An 18,327-nucleotide genomic window follows, 5' to 3' on the forward strand; every position below is an offset into this window, starting at 1 on the left:
GGGAGAGAAAGGCTTCAAGAGAATGAAATTTTAAAAAAATATAGAAAAATATTTGACATTTTTTGAAAAAATGATTTTGTTTAGAATGATAAAAGAGTCATTATCATTACTAAATTTTTAATTTTTAGAATATTATAACAATGTAAAAGATATTTGGAAAATGTATGTAAGTCCTCCAAAATTCTCCTTCAATACAATTTTTGAGTCTTCCTATTTTATGAGATTTTTAGTGTTATGAATAAACTCAAACTCTCCTACCCAAAATCTTTTTATTCTTTTCACACAATTTTTTCTTTATTTCAAAGCTCTCCTCTCTATTTTCTCCAAATTCGCAAACAAAATCTAAAACACTTAAGTTGAAGTTAATTTTTTAGTGAGGTGAATGAGAAATTTACTACTAATAGATTGATACTGTATTAATCTATAGCATGACTGCATGAGATAAAATTCCGCAAAGTAGGACCGAAAAATCTCTTTTGGTAAATTCATCAAAGTAGGACCGAAAAATCTATTTTGGTTCTTGGCAATTTCTTTTCCACAAATTGTGCATTGTACTAGTGTAAATGTCTAGTCATATGCAAGCCTTGTTTAATGCATATGGTATGTCGACAACATGGGTGGGACAAACAAACCATGTGGAAAATAATCTTATTGGTCCTTTTCATTGTATATGTTTCAATTTAATCAAAGTCAAAAGTACTGTCTGACTAGGTTTTAGCCAAAGGCAAAGCAGCTTAAGAGAGAGAGAGATAGAAAGTGATTGCACAGTCACGGATGATAAGGGTGATGTATTGTATATGCTAAAAGCGTCCCTTGTAAATCTCTAAACAATAAAAAGAGGAATAATACAAAGTATTTGGCGACTTTTAATAGGGGTGTTCGCGAGTTGGTTTGGTTCGATTTTGAAAGAATTCGATACCTAAATTGATTAAAATTAAATGGATTGGTTTGAATTGAATTTATAAATTTTTGCGATAAAGCTCAAACCGAACCGATCCGAAAAACAACGGATTGGTTTGGGTTGGATTGATCGGGTAGATAAAAAATGCAAAATATTTTTAAAAAATAACTTATTTACAAAAATTAATTTTTCATAATATTATAAAAAATATAATATTAATAGTGTTCAAATTTAAATATTATACTTGAAATTTTTCTCTAATAGATTCAAAGATATTTAACAAGAAAAATATCTAAGATTAAGACTTTTGAATCTATAACTAGTCACTTGAATTAATATGATAATGAATGTGTTTTATAACTTTATGTTCATTTATCATATTACACTATCATTTTTCTAATAACAAATTAAAATAGCATAACTTGTCCACACACAACATTTTATTTTTTTCTTATTGAAGTTGAATGCTTGGTAGTAAGTTTCACGATAATTAATTATGATTGGTTTGGGTTGGGTTTGCGGGTAGAAAATTGAAAATTCGATGCCTGAACCGATTGTCATTGGATTTTATTGGTTTGGTTCGGTTCTTGCCCGAACAAAAAAAAATATTCAACCCAAACACTATAGTTTGGTTCGGATTTACCCGAACCAATAAACACCCCTACCTTTGGGTATTGATTAACTAAGACTTTTAAGAATCATTAAATAGTTGTAAAGACTTCATTTATTCATCAATTATTATAATCACTCTAAAAACCGTGCAATACATAAGTAACATTTAGATTTTTATACTTCATATTAAATATTCTCTCGACTTTTTAGAATCATTAAATAGTTGTAAAGACTTCATTTATTCATCAATTATTATAATCACTCTAAAAACCGTGCAATATATATGTAACATTTATATTTTTAAACTTCATCATATTAAATATTTTCTCGTTTCACAATAGGTGTCCTCTTTAAGATTTTCACTTTTAAAAAAAATAATTAATTATGTTAATTTCAATGATAAAATGAATCTCATTTACTAAAATAACCTTATTAATAATATGTAGTGGAGTACTTAAATGAATTAAAATACAATGAATAAGGGTAAGTTAGTGGAAAAAAATATTAAATATTACATTAGTATTCTAAATGGACAAATAGTTTGAGACAAATAAAAATAGAAAAAAGGACACTTATTGTGAGATGGAGGGAGTAATTGATATATAGTTTTTGTTTGTGTTTTTTAAGTGGAAGGGATTCTAGCTTATTTATGTTCTGAACTAAATAGCCCATTCCAACATTCAAACATCATAGACTAATCATTAAGAGTCGGTACGAGGGAGAGGTGGGGACAATGGATTTGACAATGGTAAGAATTTTGGAGGACCATGATATTCACGATATCTCTCATAATTCGAGTTTTCATAAGACCAATGAATAAATGACTCTAAATATAAAAGAAGATTATGGGATTTAAAATTCACAATTACATAGTACTTTAAGATTATTTATTAAAAAGAATTATTTGCTTAAATATAGCTAACAATAAAGATAATGCCAGAAAAATAAAAAAGATAGAAATGCAAAGGAAAGTAAATAGCTAAAGATAAATAGAGAGACAAATAAAAGAGATTAGATCAAAATTTACAGAGGTTCGACTGATCTCTTGGCATACTTCTCTCCTCAATTAACAAATTTTTTTAGAGTTTCACTAAAAATTTTTTAAAGCTTTTCCTAGATTAAGTTCACGAACTTCTTACAATCGACTAAGAGATTTTACAAGGCTAATCTCTCAAATAAAAAGGAGATTCTCACAGGCTAAGCTCACGAACCAAGAACAAGATCTAATATCAAAAATCAAACAAAGATTTTGCAAGGACAACCTCACCAACCAACCAAGAGAGACTTCAAGAGAATCTTGCTCTTGATAAAATAGTTGAACATCAGTACAACTAAAAACTCACCAAAAGTATTTTACTCACAAAGACACTAAAACGATTTTTAGTGAAAGAAAAAAATACATAGGAGAGAGGTTAAAAAGAGAGATGAATAATTTAAAAATGAATTCTGGTGTATGAAATAGTGAGGAGGCGACCTCCTTATATATAATAAAATGTATCACAAAAAGGAAAATAATTCATGGGCTTGCTAATGCTAATAATCGATTATGCTATATAGATAATCAATTATGTAGTGTAAAATTGAAAAGTTTTACAATAGTATTGTTACTAATTGACTATCAATCCTAATAATTGATTATGAGGTGTTACACTTGAGATAATTGACTAGGCATATTGGATAATCGATTATTCAGTGTAATTTTCACTCAAAATTGATTATGTGGGCTTGTGACGAATTAGCTATATGCAAACATTTTTTTTAGTGATTTTATAAAAAATAGAGGTTCGTCAAAAATATTTTGTAAGTGTGTGAGAGTTTCCTTAGTAACTTATGAGTTACTCTAACATTTTTACATTATTCTGTTTACTCAGACACTACATTAAGCGCACATCCTACCATACAAGCTTTCAAACTTTCTATCTTTCCCAACTTTGAAGCTTTAAGATCCTTGTTACATTACCTTTAACTTTAGCACTTCATTGGATTCTTGAATCTTCTCCTTGATGAGACTTGAGATAACTTCGAGATGAGCAATATTATCAAAGACAACTAGAGAGATATCACTAGGGATCAACAAGATCTAGCAAAAGATCAACCAACATGACTTCACCGAACATCAGAGTCATCATCAAAATTATTATGATCATTCAAACGATCAAGCCATCATCGGCTGCAACAGCTACAAGCACATGGATCCATAAAAATAACCATATAAAGCCTTTAAATCAGAGTTTCAAGTATATCACTTCTATCATAATACTTCTCACTTTGCACTCTATTACAAATATTAGTTATATAGAGTTTGGATGTACCACCCTACTAGTTCCAACCTAGATCACCCACTAGCTTGTACGCCATCCTCTAGAGTCACTCATCTTGATCTAACTCGGATAAGTGGCACACCAAGTAGGGCCCCAAGGTCTATTTTCCCTAGAAAAAAACAAAAACATTATCTTCAATGGCTTATAGGAAAAAATATTGTCACATACAATGTCGTCCCATTCGACAAAGAAAAATGTTACTCTGTCATCTGAGCCAATGATCAAACCCTATAATGATACTCAATTGTAGGGATCATCGAAAATCCAACCCTTGAGTTTATTCAATACTAGACACAAACGACATCACATTAGAACTACTACGTTAAGCAATTTTATTTGAGGGGTTAAAATTTTTGGAGAGTGAATTTGACAGCAAGAGCGTTCGAGGAGCTTAGGAATAAAGGTTTTATTCCATTGAAGATCAAATTCTACCTCACTTTTCATGTATTATTTCTCTAAACTCATAGATATGACTAATTATATTATGAATACCTAAGTCTCTTTAGATTAAGTCTTTTAAGATGATGTTGATTTGATTTGTTGAACCATGTAATCGGCTTTGTACTATTTACCCTTTTTAGAGCCTATAAATAAACGCATTCTCATTCACAAATCTCACCACCAATCCCTTACAAAACTAAGACAAAACTCTCTTCATTTTTCTCTTCATTTTTTTTCAAGTCACTTCTTTCTTCTCTTTATTGATTTTTATTTTATGTAGGCTCTAATGCTTGTTATTTATTTAATTCAATTGTATTTTTATTCTTACTTCATTTATTTAGTATCTTAATCATCACCATTTTGCATGGAATATCCATTTATTCAAAATCAAAAGTTTAAAGTGTTCTTGAGCCTCCATGAGCAAAAGTGATTAAGTGTGAATTAATTTTTGTTTTTTTCTTCTGTAAATTTTGTTGTTTATTTTCTATTTTGAGCATAGATACTTGTTCGTGAGATTGAGTGGATGAATTTTCATTATTCGTTTGCTTAATTCCATGAAAAATTGGGCAAGCTATGACCAAATCAAATCAAAAGAGGGTGGCTGCATTTTTTTTTTGTCATAAATTTTTGTTGTTTATTATATGATTTTGAGCATAGATTCTTGTTTGTTAGATTAATTAGATGAATTTTTATTATTTGTTTGCTTAGTTCCATAAAAAATTGAGAAAGTTATGACATTTTTACTATTTCATTGGAAAATTTTTCTTCTATTTTTATTGCTACGGAAATGATACCAAATTTGGGACCCCCTTGATTTCTCAGTCTGCGGGACCCCCTTCTTTGGACCTAGAGCATTTTTCTAATTGCACCCCCATTTTATAGCTCATTTTGTCTTGTTTATTTTTGTTTATTGTTTTTCTTACTTTTCTTTTTAGAAATAGGGCCTTAAGCCCATTTATATTTTTTATTCTTTCAACTCTCGGATTGATAGTGCACTTTCTTCCCTTTTATTATTTATTTATTTATTTTATTTTTGTATTTCATTTTACTTCCTTTAGTTTTTCATCCATATTATCCCCATTTGACAAAATGTAACCCCCATTTTCATGACGTGTAATAATTTTACCGCTTTATTTAATTTTTTGTGATCTTTGCTTTAGCTATTGTTAATTCAAAGATTAGCGTAAAATCAATCATTTTCAAAAAAAATAACGCTCGATCCAACGTCAAGCCTTTTTCAACATCAAAAAATAAGTGAACTTAGGTTTTTTAGTTCAAAAACCTTGATCAACATCAAGGGTGTTTTCTAAAACCAATAAGTTGATTAATTTACATCCACTCACTTCGAATAAGTCGCTTTTGCATTGTCATTCAAAACCTTTTTCAAATCCAAGAAAATTTCTCAATTCAATTAAATAAACCTTGGTCAACACCAAGTTCTGTTCAAACTTCTTTTTCATAATAAAATATTCAAAACACATTAAATAATCGAATTAAGTTTGGTCTATACTTGAGGAATCAAGAAGGGTTTTGACGTACTTGTCCTAGTTGTTCTTTAAAGCATTTAGATGATGGTCATTTTAAACTTTTGTTAAGTGATTGGATTCCATCAAAGACCCTTAAACCTTGGTCCATCTCCCCTTTTTCATAAAAAAAAATCTAAAATCAATCTCAACTCATCAAACTATCTTTTTCACCCTCGTGCGACTTCAATATCTTTTCATAAACGAAAGAAGCTTCGCCCATTCCACGACGATGCAAACAATGCTTCCACATGTGAAGATCAAACATTTTCTACTCGAAGATGATGATGGCAAGAATCTGTGTCGATCCAGATTCAGTCGTCCATTCTTGAAGTGATGCAAATGCTCAATTATCCATGTTTTAGGCAGCAATATTTTCTTTTCGAATGTGACTTGAGACTCTTTAGCTAAAATCAACCAACACATAAAGTCATATACATTTTATACCTAGAACTACGTAGTCTTGATTTCTCCATTGTACTTGGAGATACGTAGGAGCGAGACCCAAGGTCTTGTCAGACACAATAATAAAAAACCTAAGAACCCCTTTATTTTGTTTCTCCTCTTATAATAAAAAGAAGATTAAGTAGACATCACGCTAACATTCGGTTGCAAGACTAACTAAATAGGTCTCGTTGAGTACAACGAATGTGAGGGGTACTAATACCTTCCCCTTGCATAACCGACTCCTAAACCCTAATTTGATTGCGATGACCATTGTATCCTTCGTTCTTTGTGGGTTTTATCGATATTTTCTCTTTCCTTTTGGAATGAATAAAGTTCGATGGAGACTCTGGTGTATTTCAAGAGTGCGATGCACTTGAATATATTTTTTGCGTCGCGACAACGTGATTAGTCGAATCCATTTGAATTAATGTGTGATGTTAATGGTTTTGTTAAAGTATTTATGTTGGGCTAAAGGCATAACAAGGTATTCCATTCTATCTACTATTCAAGTAAGAATTTGACTGAATCCCAAATAAACTACCAAAATTGAAAAGGAATAAGCAACTTGCGTTTTTTTGTGTATGTCTGTGTGTGTGTGTGTGTGTGAGAGAGAGAGTGAGAGAGAGAGAGAGAGAGATGGATGGAGAGATAGAGAGAGAGAGAGAGAGAGAGAGAGAGAGAGAGAGGGATGGAGATAGGATAAGGAGATTTTGCATGTGAAAGAAAATACAAGAGACCTGGAGAGTGGACATGTGGGTGTGCACACCGTATTGGTTAGTTGTGCCATGATTGCTTGTTCACCATGACTATTAATGCATGGACCAATAATCTAGAAAAATGTCTAGCAATAAAACTACGTCATTACTTGCTCATTCATTTTCCCCACTCAATTCGAATTTCAAAATTCACATTCTTATCCTTAATCACATATAACTTACCATCATATTTTTCTCTCCAAAGTTCACACTCACCGATCTTCCTAAAACTAAGGGTCTGTTTGGATTGATGGAAAGGGATGGAATAGGATGGAATGGAGTGGAATGGAGTTATGCTCCCTTGTTTGGATTTATAAAATTTGAATGGAATGGAATGGAATCTGATGGAACTCATTCCATCCAATACCACTACTTTTGCCCATTTTTCATTCCCCCCAAATTGGGGTGTATTGAATGGAATGGAATCAAATTTATAAGTCAATTACAATTTTGTCCTCTAAAAATTCACTTTTATTATCTATTCCTATTACTCATTTCAATTCACGTGAGATTTTCTTTTTAGAAGACTTGCTATTATTATCTACCATAGACCTATATTTATCTTTTAATTTTAGCAAAATTTGAATTTTTTGAATTATTATGATTATTAAGTATGGCGTTTATCAAAACTTATGTACTTGGTCTTTGAAATTTCAATTTCAGTTTATAATAATCATGTTCTATTTATGAATATTTAAATTTATTATAGTTTATTTTATTTTCTGCTAAGTTGATATTTTTCTATGATTATATATTGTTTTACTTGGATCTATCTATATTGTCTCAAAGGGTAAAATTGAAATAAAAGTATTATAATACTTTCTGCTCCGTCTTATTTCCAAACAGTGGAATATTAGTTCTGCTCCGTTGTAAAATATACAAACAGTGGAATGAAGTTTATGTTCCGTTCCATTCCATTTCATTCTGCTCCGCTCCATTCCGCTCTGTTCCGCTCCGCTCCATTAGTTGTAAGCTATCCAAACATAGCTTAAAGAAGAACTAAGATAAAGCTATTGTCACAAAAAGACCCATTAGCAAATAGACTTTGTAAGTAAAAAGAACCATTAGCATGTCGAGTTATAGGCTAAGACCATAACTATTTTTACCCGGTCTCGGCCCGAAGTTGACCCACTAAGAAGATATCAATATAAACATGGACTACGAAAGTAAAGATATCTATGATAAATTGACAACAAATCAATAACATCGGAGGATAAAATATTTATATCAGTTGAAAAGCTGAAGGTTCTAAGAATTATGGAGCAGTCACAAGCTTGTCCTATAGAGCCTCTGATCTAGGCAAGAAACCAAATGAGAACCGTTAGATAATAGAACAAATTATAATACTTACACTTGTGAGTTGAAACGATCATGATTGAATTAAGGGTTGTGGGTCTTGAGAAATTCTAATAAACTCTTATTGGCGTCAAATTATTGTAAACATTCTCAAAAACCTAAAAATATTATTCTCTTCCTTATTCATCCATTGACTTAACATCATAGTGTTTTTACATGTACCAACCCCATTATTCCTTCAAATAAAAAATGAACCATTGAAGATGAAACACCAATACCTCTATCTAAATGTTGAAATATTTTAATCTAGATGGAATAAGAGGAATAAAATATTAAAAAGTTCAATTCAATGTATTTATATGGTATTGATGTCCGATTTTGTGTTCGTTTAACCTTGCTGATTTCAAAAATGACAATATTAATTGATGTAAAAGCTGACAGATTTGCTTATACTAAGATTAAAAAATATAAGCATTTTTTTATACTTGAGAGTAGAAACAATATACTACAAGAAGTGTATTTAAAAAAAGAATTGTAAAATAATAAAAAATAAAAAATAATTTGAATATTTCAATAAAGTTTACTAGTCCACTTTTCAACTACCACCATATTACACATCCTACAATAATAATTAAAAAGCTGGTTCAATTCAATATAATGGAACAAGAAAGCAAAATATAAATAAGGATCCATCTATAACCTCCTACTTCATGATAATATCTGAGAAACACCATATTAACGTACTAATACTATTATAATATAATAATATAATGTTCCTAATAATTAGGTTGAAGGTCAGAGCAACCAAATACAAAGAAAAACACACATGTCGAAAACAAACCTAGTGAACACTGAACACACACATATTAAACTTAAACTTAAACTACTACTACTACTACTATATGCTTAAGTTATAGCATTAAGAACTAGGAGAAAATAAAACATTAATTACTCCCTATGACTATAGCCCTTCCTTTAGCATTGTTGTATTAAGATCTATGGATGTGGTGTCAAACCTCCAGCTCCATTTCCAACATTAGTTCCAGGGATATTGGGAAAGATACCATTGGTGCACCCACCAGGGAAAGTGCAAAACCTTAACCCATCAGGACCAAACCCTACACCTGCAGCAAAATTACCAGGGGTGTTTGGAAGTCTAGCATTCCCTCCTCCAAGATTGAAAGTCTCTGGATGTTTCACACTCTCTTGCAGCATCCTTCCTTCCACGTTACTAAGAACCGCTAGCAAAAGGCTCAACATCATCAACCCCTTTGTCACTCTCTCCATTTTGTTTTCTTAACTGCTACTAGATCTATCTCACTCACTTTTGAAGGGTTACTTAGGTTTAATATTTTGAGAGAATGTTACTACACTTCCTTCTTTTATACTACTTGATAGTTAGTTGCCAAGACATTTCATTTTAATGTGATTGATCATGGATGGCCTTCATGTAAATACTTCACTTTCACATGACCAAATTTGAAATTTCATACAAAAATATATTTCTTGCTTGAATGTTAATTGTTGTATGTACTATATAGAGATGACAACTTATCTATTTACCATCAAGTAGGATATTGTACTCAAAATTAGGGTTTCTTTAGCCTCCTCTAGTTAAATTCCAAAAAAAAATTAATGCAAGACATACATATTTTGATTTAAGATTTTAGTCCGTCCTATAAAAAAAAAAGGGTGGAGTGGGACAAACATGGATATTTTGCACCCCTAAATCAAAAATTACAAAATTTTTTATTAATATTTGCATTCGTAAAATTTGGCGAAAAGTAAGACAAGGCGCACATATTTGAGATTGTAGATTTAAAATATTGACCCGCCCCCGAAAAAAATAAAGGCGGAGTCGGGCGAGCATGTGAGCCTTGCACCCCATAAATATTAAAAGTTGCATGTTAATATTTGTTTTTGCAAAAAAACGAAACGAAGTAAATATATTAAAGAATGCGGATTTAAAACCTTAATCTATATCATGAAAAAACGCGAGAAAACAGAGACATACCAGACCCGTTTTGTCAACTCTATTCTAAATTTATCCAGTCAATACCATTTAATTTGATCATATATATATATATATATACTATTTATTGAATTATTTAAATTTTAGATGCTTTGAATGCATTTTAACTTATGGGCAGCCATACCTAATCTTTTGTTGTGGTTAAACAAAAATTTCTCTTAAAATAAGGTCTATATAAATTATTATTTTTTGTAAAATTGTTTTATAAACTTTATTATATGACAATAAATTTTATAGAAAAAAATACATACTAATCTAAAAACTTAAAATATACACCCTCCGGTCACTATTATAAGCAAAAAAAATATCTAATTCTTGGTCACTATTATAAGCAAAAATCAATTATTACTAAATCAATTATTACTAAATCAATGTTTTCTCCGAAATCTAAAAAGTTAACTACACTTAATTGAATTTCTTAATAATCGTGAAAACCTTTTTTTTGCTTATAAATGTGACCGGAGGGTGTATATATTGTTGCAAACGGTAGGCGATTTTCACTTTTAAATCAGTGGTTAAGAGTTCAAAATGTACCTACAAATTTCTTGACTGAGATTAATATTAAATGATTATGAAATTTTGTAACTATAACATGTTGAAAAAGAAGAGATAACAACTAACAAAAATCTGATAACTTTTAACTACAGATGTTTTATTATCTCTATGATTAAATCCAAAATTACATTAAATAGTTTGAATATAATCGTAAACTATATAGTAAACCATATGTCTAAATTGCAAAACTCCATTCTAATATTGTTTAAAATATTTTGAAGCTAGATATTTTTAGAAAAAACCCTAGTACAATATTTCAACCCAATTTTTAAAAACCCAACCAACCAAGCCTGCTCTTATTAATGTTCCATTCAGGTCTGTCCTCAGCATGGGAGTAATGCTACCCCTGCTAACTATTTAGGGTATTATACTTACACCTTATGTCAAATCATCTTTGTTGGTGAAAAATCTTTAAGTAAATTACTATTACCGTTGAAGTAGTAATGAATGGCTCAACAAACGTTCAACAGAGAGGGTCCTTAAGAATCTTTATTATAGAGACAGAGAAAGAGTTAATTACATTTTCCATGTTAGTGTATCTATGTAATATCTAGCCAACTCATATCACGGATAAATTTTCTATAAATAGGAACTGGAAAAAGAGTATCAATAATGACTATAGTACTCTTATTTTTACCATGCTAAATCATAGAATTACAGTCAATAACAAAAAAGATATTTAATGGTTGGGTTTTCACTCTATTTTATTGGTAACTATTCTTAGTTATGGTTTTTTATTTGCATAAGCAATGATTGGAAACTTTATTAATTTTTGTATAAAATGAATCAAACTGTGTTTTATATTATCTGCGCAAAAACAAACTTGCTGTAATGTGATAAATGGAAGAGTTGAAGTTTAAAGTAAGTGATAAAACAAAAACTGGTGTTGAATCAAATGTATTGGTCCCGTAGCTCAGTTGGTTAGAGCGTTGGTCTTATGAGCCGAAGGTCGCGGGTTCGAGCCCCGCCGGGACCAATTTTGCCAAAATTTTAATTTTCAATGTTAATTAGCCATTTCAGCCCGTTCTTTTGCTTCTACTTTCATGAGTTACCAACTTCATTTTGTATGTCTATATAGCACACATTCTACTATTAATACTTATAATATAATTAATAAATAAATAAAATGTGTATGGTTTAAATGTAAAAAAAAAAAGTTGTTAATTGAACCAACAATCTTGTTCCTTTACATTCGTCTCTTAATCCCCCTGAAAAGTGAGACCGAATAAAATTTAATACTTATAATATTTAAATGTGTATTATTTAAATGTGAACAAAAATAAAGTTGTTAATTGGATTAGTTTGATGTTATATAGAAGTTAGTTGTGGTAAAACGAGCAATCTTGTTCGGTTTAAATTCGTCTTGCTTAATCTTGTTGAAAAGTCGGACAGAATGAATCGAGTTTAAAATTTTATTTCGTCTCACTTACTTGCAAGTTAGTGAATTGATTTGTATGACAAAAATAAATAAATTAAAAAACATATGTATTATTTAAATGTAAAAAAGGTAAAGTTGTTAATTGAACTAGTTTAGTGTTATATAGAAGTTATGTGTGTCAAAACGAACAATCATGTTTCGTTAGACTCGTCTCGCTTAGTCCCGCTAAAAAGTGGGACGGAACGAACTGAGTCGAGTCTAAAATTTCACTCCGCCTCACATATTTATAGACTAGTGAATTGGTATGTCTAACAATAATAAATAAATTTAAAAGTTATATAAATCCACAAAGTAAATGCAAAAGCTATATAAATCCACCAACATAAAATAAATTCAATAACCTTATTAGTAGAATTTGATTGAGGATTAAGACATTAATTTGTAAATACTTAAGTGATTTGCACTCAGTTAATCTATCATTTATATTGAGGTCTACCTTGATAACAGTCGTTTATACTGCTTTCCCAAGCTAACCTTAGAGTTGCCAAGGTCAAAGTGCTTGAATAACAACTTAAGTATTCCTGACACGTTCCTAATTCTACTATAGTTGAGCCTAATAATCATCTTGGTCATGCTAATTTCAATTCTAGTTAGACAGATACTAAAACTTTGTAATAGTTATTCCATGTTTCATTCTAGTTTATTGTGGTATAATCGTCTTGGTCATGCATATTTCAATTCTGTTAGACGGTACTGAAACTTTGTAATATAGTTATTCCTAATAAAGTAGATTTTTTGCTTGTAAATCCTGTAATCTTGGAAAGGCTTGTGGAATTCATTCTCCATTATCTACAACTTTTTACTCTAATGCTTTTGATATCATTTATACTGATTTATGAGATTCCCACCTCAACCCTCTAGCTCTGGGTTTAGATATTATATGGCCTTTGTAGATGGTTACACTAGGTACACACATGGCTATACTTTCTAAAGAAAAAAATCAGAAACCCTTCAAGCTTTCAAATTGTTTCAAATGTTTGTTAAAACACAATTCCACACTACAATCAAGTCATTCCAATCTGACTTTGGAGGTGAGTATAGAATTAACTTTCATAAATTATCTAGCAGAGTTACGCATAAACCATATACTAACTTGCCCTCACACATTTCATCAAAATGGGACAGTGGAGAAAAAACACAGACATATGGTAGAAATGGGGCTTACATTGTTATCACATGCTTCTATCCCTATCACCTTTTGGGACAATAGTTTTGCTACCTCGGTCTACCTAATCAATTGACTGCCCTCTCCTAATTTTCCAAAGTTCAACCTTTCCTACCCTATATCAGAATGAATCTGATTACAAATCTCTAAAAGTCTTTGGGTGCTCTTGTTTTCACTTAGACATTATATCAAACATAAAATTCAATTTAGAAGTTAAGAGTGTGTCTATCTTAGTATCTCTCCTCAACATAAAGGTTTCAAGTGCTTAAGTAAAAAAGGTAAAATATATCTCTCTCTAAGGATTTCAAGTTTCATGAACATGACTTTCCTTTCTAAAATTTGTTTTCTAGTAAGTCTGAGTCGAGCAGTCCCAAAATTTTCAAGTCTGCACTAGGCTTAAGACATACTTTACACTCACATATGTTAAATAGTTATTCTGATAGTGATGTGTCCTCATCTAATACTCCAAAAAGGACGTTACCTATTGACGAGTCTCTCAACAAAAGTGTCTTTATTCTGGTATTCATCATTGTAGCACCTCTTTGTTTTCTTTTCTTTTTTCTCTGTTTAGTTTGAGAATAAAAAACAAGAACAAAAGATTAAACTGATCTTAATAAAAAACATACAAACAACAACAACAATGTGTCTAATAAACACTCACTAACAACAACATACAAACAACAACAATTATGTGTCTAATACAAGTTCATCAATAACAACATATAAATAACAATAATATATAAACAACAACAACATATAAACAACAATAACATACAAACAAGAACAACAACAATGTGTCTAATACACATTCATAAACAACAACATCAACATTCAACAACAATATTCAACATCAACAACATTGAACAACAACATTCAATATCAATAATATTCAACATTCAACATTAAAAACATTCAACAACAGTAACAGTCAAGTTCAACAACAACATAAACATGAACAACAACAACAACAACATAACCATGAACAACAACATAAACATCAACAACAAGAACATAAATGTATCGTACATGCATGGTTAATAGTTTATGTAACAGAAAAGTGATGAATAAGTAAAAGAGTTTTGTCACCTTTCTTCGTTTTCCTTTCTTCATCTTCCTACTTTGACTTTGTTTTATGTTGTTTTGTAAATGGTAAACCCAAGAACGAACGGTAGTGATGGCTTTGTACATTAATCAAAGAACGAACGATAATGATTACATGTTTCGTTTCGTTAATGAAGATGAAAAAATGGGTTAAACTTGCTCTGGATGTGTTAGGGTTGAAAAATGACAACTGAATGGACAATGTAAGTTGTGTTTCATGTTTCTAAGTAACATATTTCACCATGTTGTTTAAACCAATTGTAGTGATATCTGATTTATTTAAGGCTTAAATGCACTTTTAGACCCTGTAAGTTAGCGAGTTTTTGATTTTCGTCCCTTTAAGTTTTTTTTTTTGTTTGAGTCCCTATATCTTACTTTTTGCTTGAGGTTTAGTCCCTAAAGCTAAATCCGCAGCGGATTTTGATTTTAGGGACTAAAACGAACGCGAAAGTGAAATATAAGGACTCATACCAAAAAAAACTTACAGGGACGAAAATCGAAAACTCGCTAATTTACAGAGACCAAAAGTGCATTTAAGCCATTATTTAATTAAATTTTATAAAAAGTGTCAGTTTTTTACCTTTTAAATTTTTTTTTAAAAAAAAGAGAAAAATATATCACAACGGTTGATTAAATTTACCATAGTGAAATGTGGAATATTTTAAGATTAAATTAATGAAAATGAAGGGTGTCACTATGAAAATAAAAATAAAAGGTGGTAACTAATATCACCATGGTTGATCTAATCATATGTAGTGAAATTAAGTTTATTTTTAATTTAAAAATAAATCAAAAAGAATGGTGTCACTATAATTTTAAAGAAATCACGAAATTACTTGTTATAATATTCAAACTCATGTAATTTATGAGGCTTCACCACGGTTGCGTATGTGGTAATATGTAAAATATTTTTAGCAAATAAATAAAAAATGATGGCACTTGATTTTTAAGATGTCACCACAATCCCTCAAAGAACCATGGTAAAAGCAAGCATATAGAAACTTGATTCCATTTTCTCGAGGGTCAAGTCACCAAAGAGAAGCATGAAGTTGTGTATTGTCCAACAGAGGAACAAGTAGTTGATGTTCTCACTAAGGCCACAAAAGGATGCAATTTTTAAAGTTGAAAAGGGAACTTGGAGTCATAGCATTTGATAGCTTGAATTAAGAAGGGACGTTGTTTGTAATCGAAGCAATCATAAATGTTAGGTTATTACTATTGTGGTTTAATTCAATTTGTATTAAGTATATAATCGGATGGGTATATTAATGTTAGTTTGACAACCTCTTGTAAGGATATAATCAGATGGATATTCATATAACTAGGCGAGTATATCAGATAGTGTTAAGTTAATTTGTTAAAATTTAATGGCAAAAACTAACGTATAGCTCAAAGGCACAAGTTAATAAAATATTTGTAAAACTATTTTCTTGAAATACGTGCATTCAATTTTTTGAAATTTAATTTGGGTAATTAGTGTGTCTATAATTACTAGGGGTGGGAATAAGTCATACCAACTAACAGGGACCTACGGCCTAACTTACATAGGCCCAAGTTAGGTCAGGTTTTTTTTCAAATATAAAAGGCCTGGGCTTTTTTAAAAGCCTATTTAACTAAAAAGTATAATATTGTATTTATACTTTGAATTAAAATACAAAAAATAAAGCTTAGTCTTTTTGAAGAACTTATGAAAATTAACTGCAAAAACCCTATGAACAATGTCATAAGTTGTTTTCATAAGTTCTCCCAAACAAATAGTATCACAAAATTTATGTTAATAGGTAAACTTGAATAAGTCAACGCAAATAAGCATTTAGCCTTGTTGATCTTTTAATTTGTTATTTTATTTAAACATTAGTTAAATTTCTTATTCACAAATGCTCAAATAAAATAGGCTTTTATGTAGGCTCTTAGGCCAAACAGGCCTTCGAAAAGATCAAACGTAGGCCTAAAAATAAGTCTTTGATGGGCACAAACCAGACTTAAGCTTTAAAATTTTTGACAGGTTAGACTCAAGATTGGTAAAGCCTAGCTCGGCTCAGCCTATTCCCACCCCTAATAATTACCGACCCTCATTATAATTGATAGTACAACATTAATAAACTCTTCATCTTCCCTCATTTTACAATATTTTTTCTCTTCTCCTTTCTTTGACTTCCCCAACAAAACTCTTGGCGGAAAGGTTGAGATATGTTATCGGGAAGTTAGTTTCGAGCAATCAAACGGCTTTTGTCCTGGGTAGAAATATTTCGGATGGAGTTATAGTGGTAAACGAGGTGTTGGACCTAGCAAAAAGAGATAAAAGAAGTTGTGTAGTGTTGAAAGTTGATTTTAAAAAGGCGTATGATCGTGTTAGTTGGAATTTTGTGAGATATATTTTAGTTAGAATGGGGTTTGGTGTGCGATGGTTGAGATGGGTGGAAGGTTGTATTTTCACTAATTATGTCTGCTCTCATTAATGGTAGTACTTCGAAGGATGTCAAGGTTGAGAAAGGTCTCCGTCAAGGAGATCTGTGTTCTCCTTTTTTGTTCGTCTTAGTCATGGAGGTCCTCATGGCTCTAATGAGGAAAGCCAAAGATATTGGGGAATTTTGGGGCTTTAAGTTAATGAAGATAAGGAAGTGGATATGCTACAATTTGCGGACGACACCATTATTTTAGCAGAGGGAGACACCGCAAATTTATGGTGTACGAAAACCATTTTAAGGGGTTTTGAGATGATGTCGGGTTTGAGGATTAATTTTCACAAAATTAATCTTTACGGGATTAACGTAGGAGATTGGTTTTTGGATGCGGCATCTTCTTTTCTCTCTTATAAAGTGGGAAGTCTGTCGTTCAAATTCCTTGGTGTGAAAGTGGGCGACAATCCTAGGAAACTTTCTATGTGGAAGGACTTAATCTTGCTTTTAAGGAATAGGTTGGTTGTGTGGAAAGGAACGCGTCTTAATGTAGCGGGTCGTGTGGTGTTGATTAATTCGGTTCTTAACCCCATTCCTATTTATTCGTTATCTTTCTACAAGGCGACAACCAAGGTGCTTAATGAGATTTGATCTATTCAAAGTAAGTTCTTTGGAGTGGGGGTGATCACAAAAGGTCGATTCATTGGGTATGTTGGGATACTGTTTGTAAATCTCGTGATGAAGGAGGTTTATGAGTCAAAAATGTGGAAATTATGAATGTGGCTTTAATTAGCAAATGGAAGTGGAGGATCTTATCGGATAATGATGCAGTTTGGCATGACATTCTATCATCAAGATATGGAGATTTGAAGATGAAGGTCTTAATTGGTGATATTTTCGTGGTGGAGAAGAGAAATTCTATTTGTTGGAGAGACCTTTTATTGTCGGACAATTATGTGAACTTGCTCGACAATCATTTTGCAGGGGCGGTTATGTGCGGTGTTGAGAATAGAGCGGATATACAATTCTGTTATGCAAGTTGGGTGGGACAGCAATCCCTTATGGAAGCTTACCCAGAACTGTATCAGTCGCCAGATAACCATTTGATATTAGTTGAAAGTGTAGGTTTTTTCACAGAGGATGGATGGATTTGGAATACATATGAGCTGTTTATGCCTGGCAGTGTTGTTCCAGACTTCTTGTTGCAGGATTTTGTTATGGTTCTGCAGCAAGTGATTCCGCAAGCTAATACAGTGGATTCGTTTGTGTGGAGGCCAAATCCGGACGATGCTTTCTCTGTTAAATCGTGTTATGCTAGATTTAAAGTTAGGCTATCTGGGA

General features: G+C 31.3%; 1 non-coding gene across 1 annotated transcript; it reads left to right on the forward strand.

Moving 5' to 3' along the window:
* Positions 1 to 11,785: 11,785 nt before the first annotated feature.
* Positions 11,786 to 11,859, forward strand: TRNAI-UAU (transfer RNA isoleucine (anticodon UAU)). The gene has a single exon. It is a non-coding gene; the product is annotated as a tRNA-Ile (tRNA).
* Positions 11,860 to 18,327: the final 6,468 nt, after the last annotated feature.

This window comes from Vicia villosa, linkage group LG1 (genome assembly GCF_029867415.1).
Source record: "Vicia villosa cultivar HV-30 ecotype Madison, WI linkage group LG1, Vvil1.0, whole genome shotgun sequence".
In the NCBI taxonomy this organism is placed as follows: Eukaryota; Viridiplantae; Streptophyta; class Magnoliopsida; order Fabales; family Fabaceae; genus Vicia; species Vicia villosa.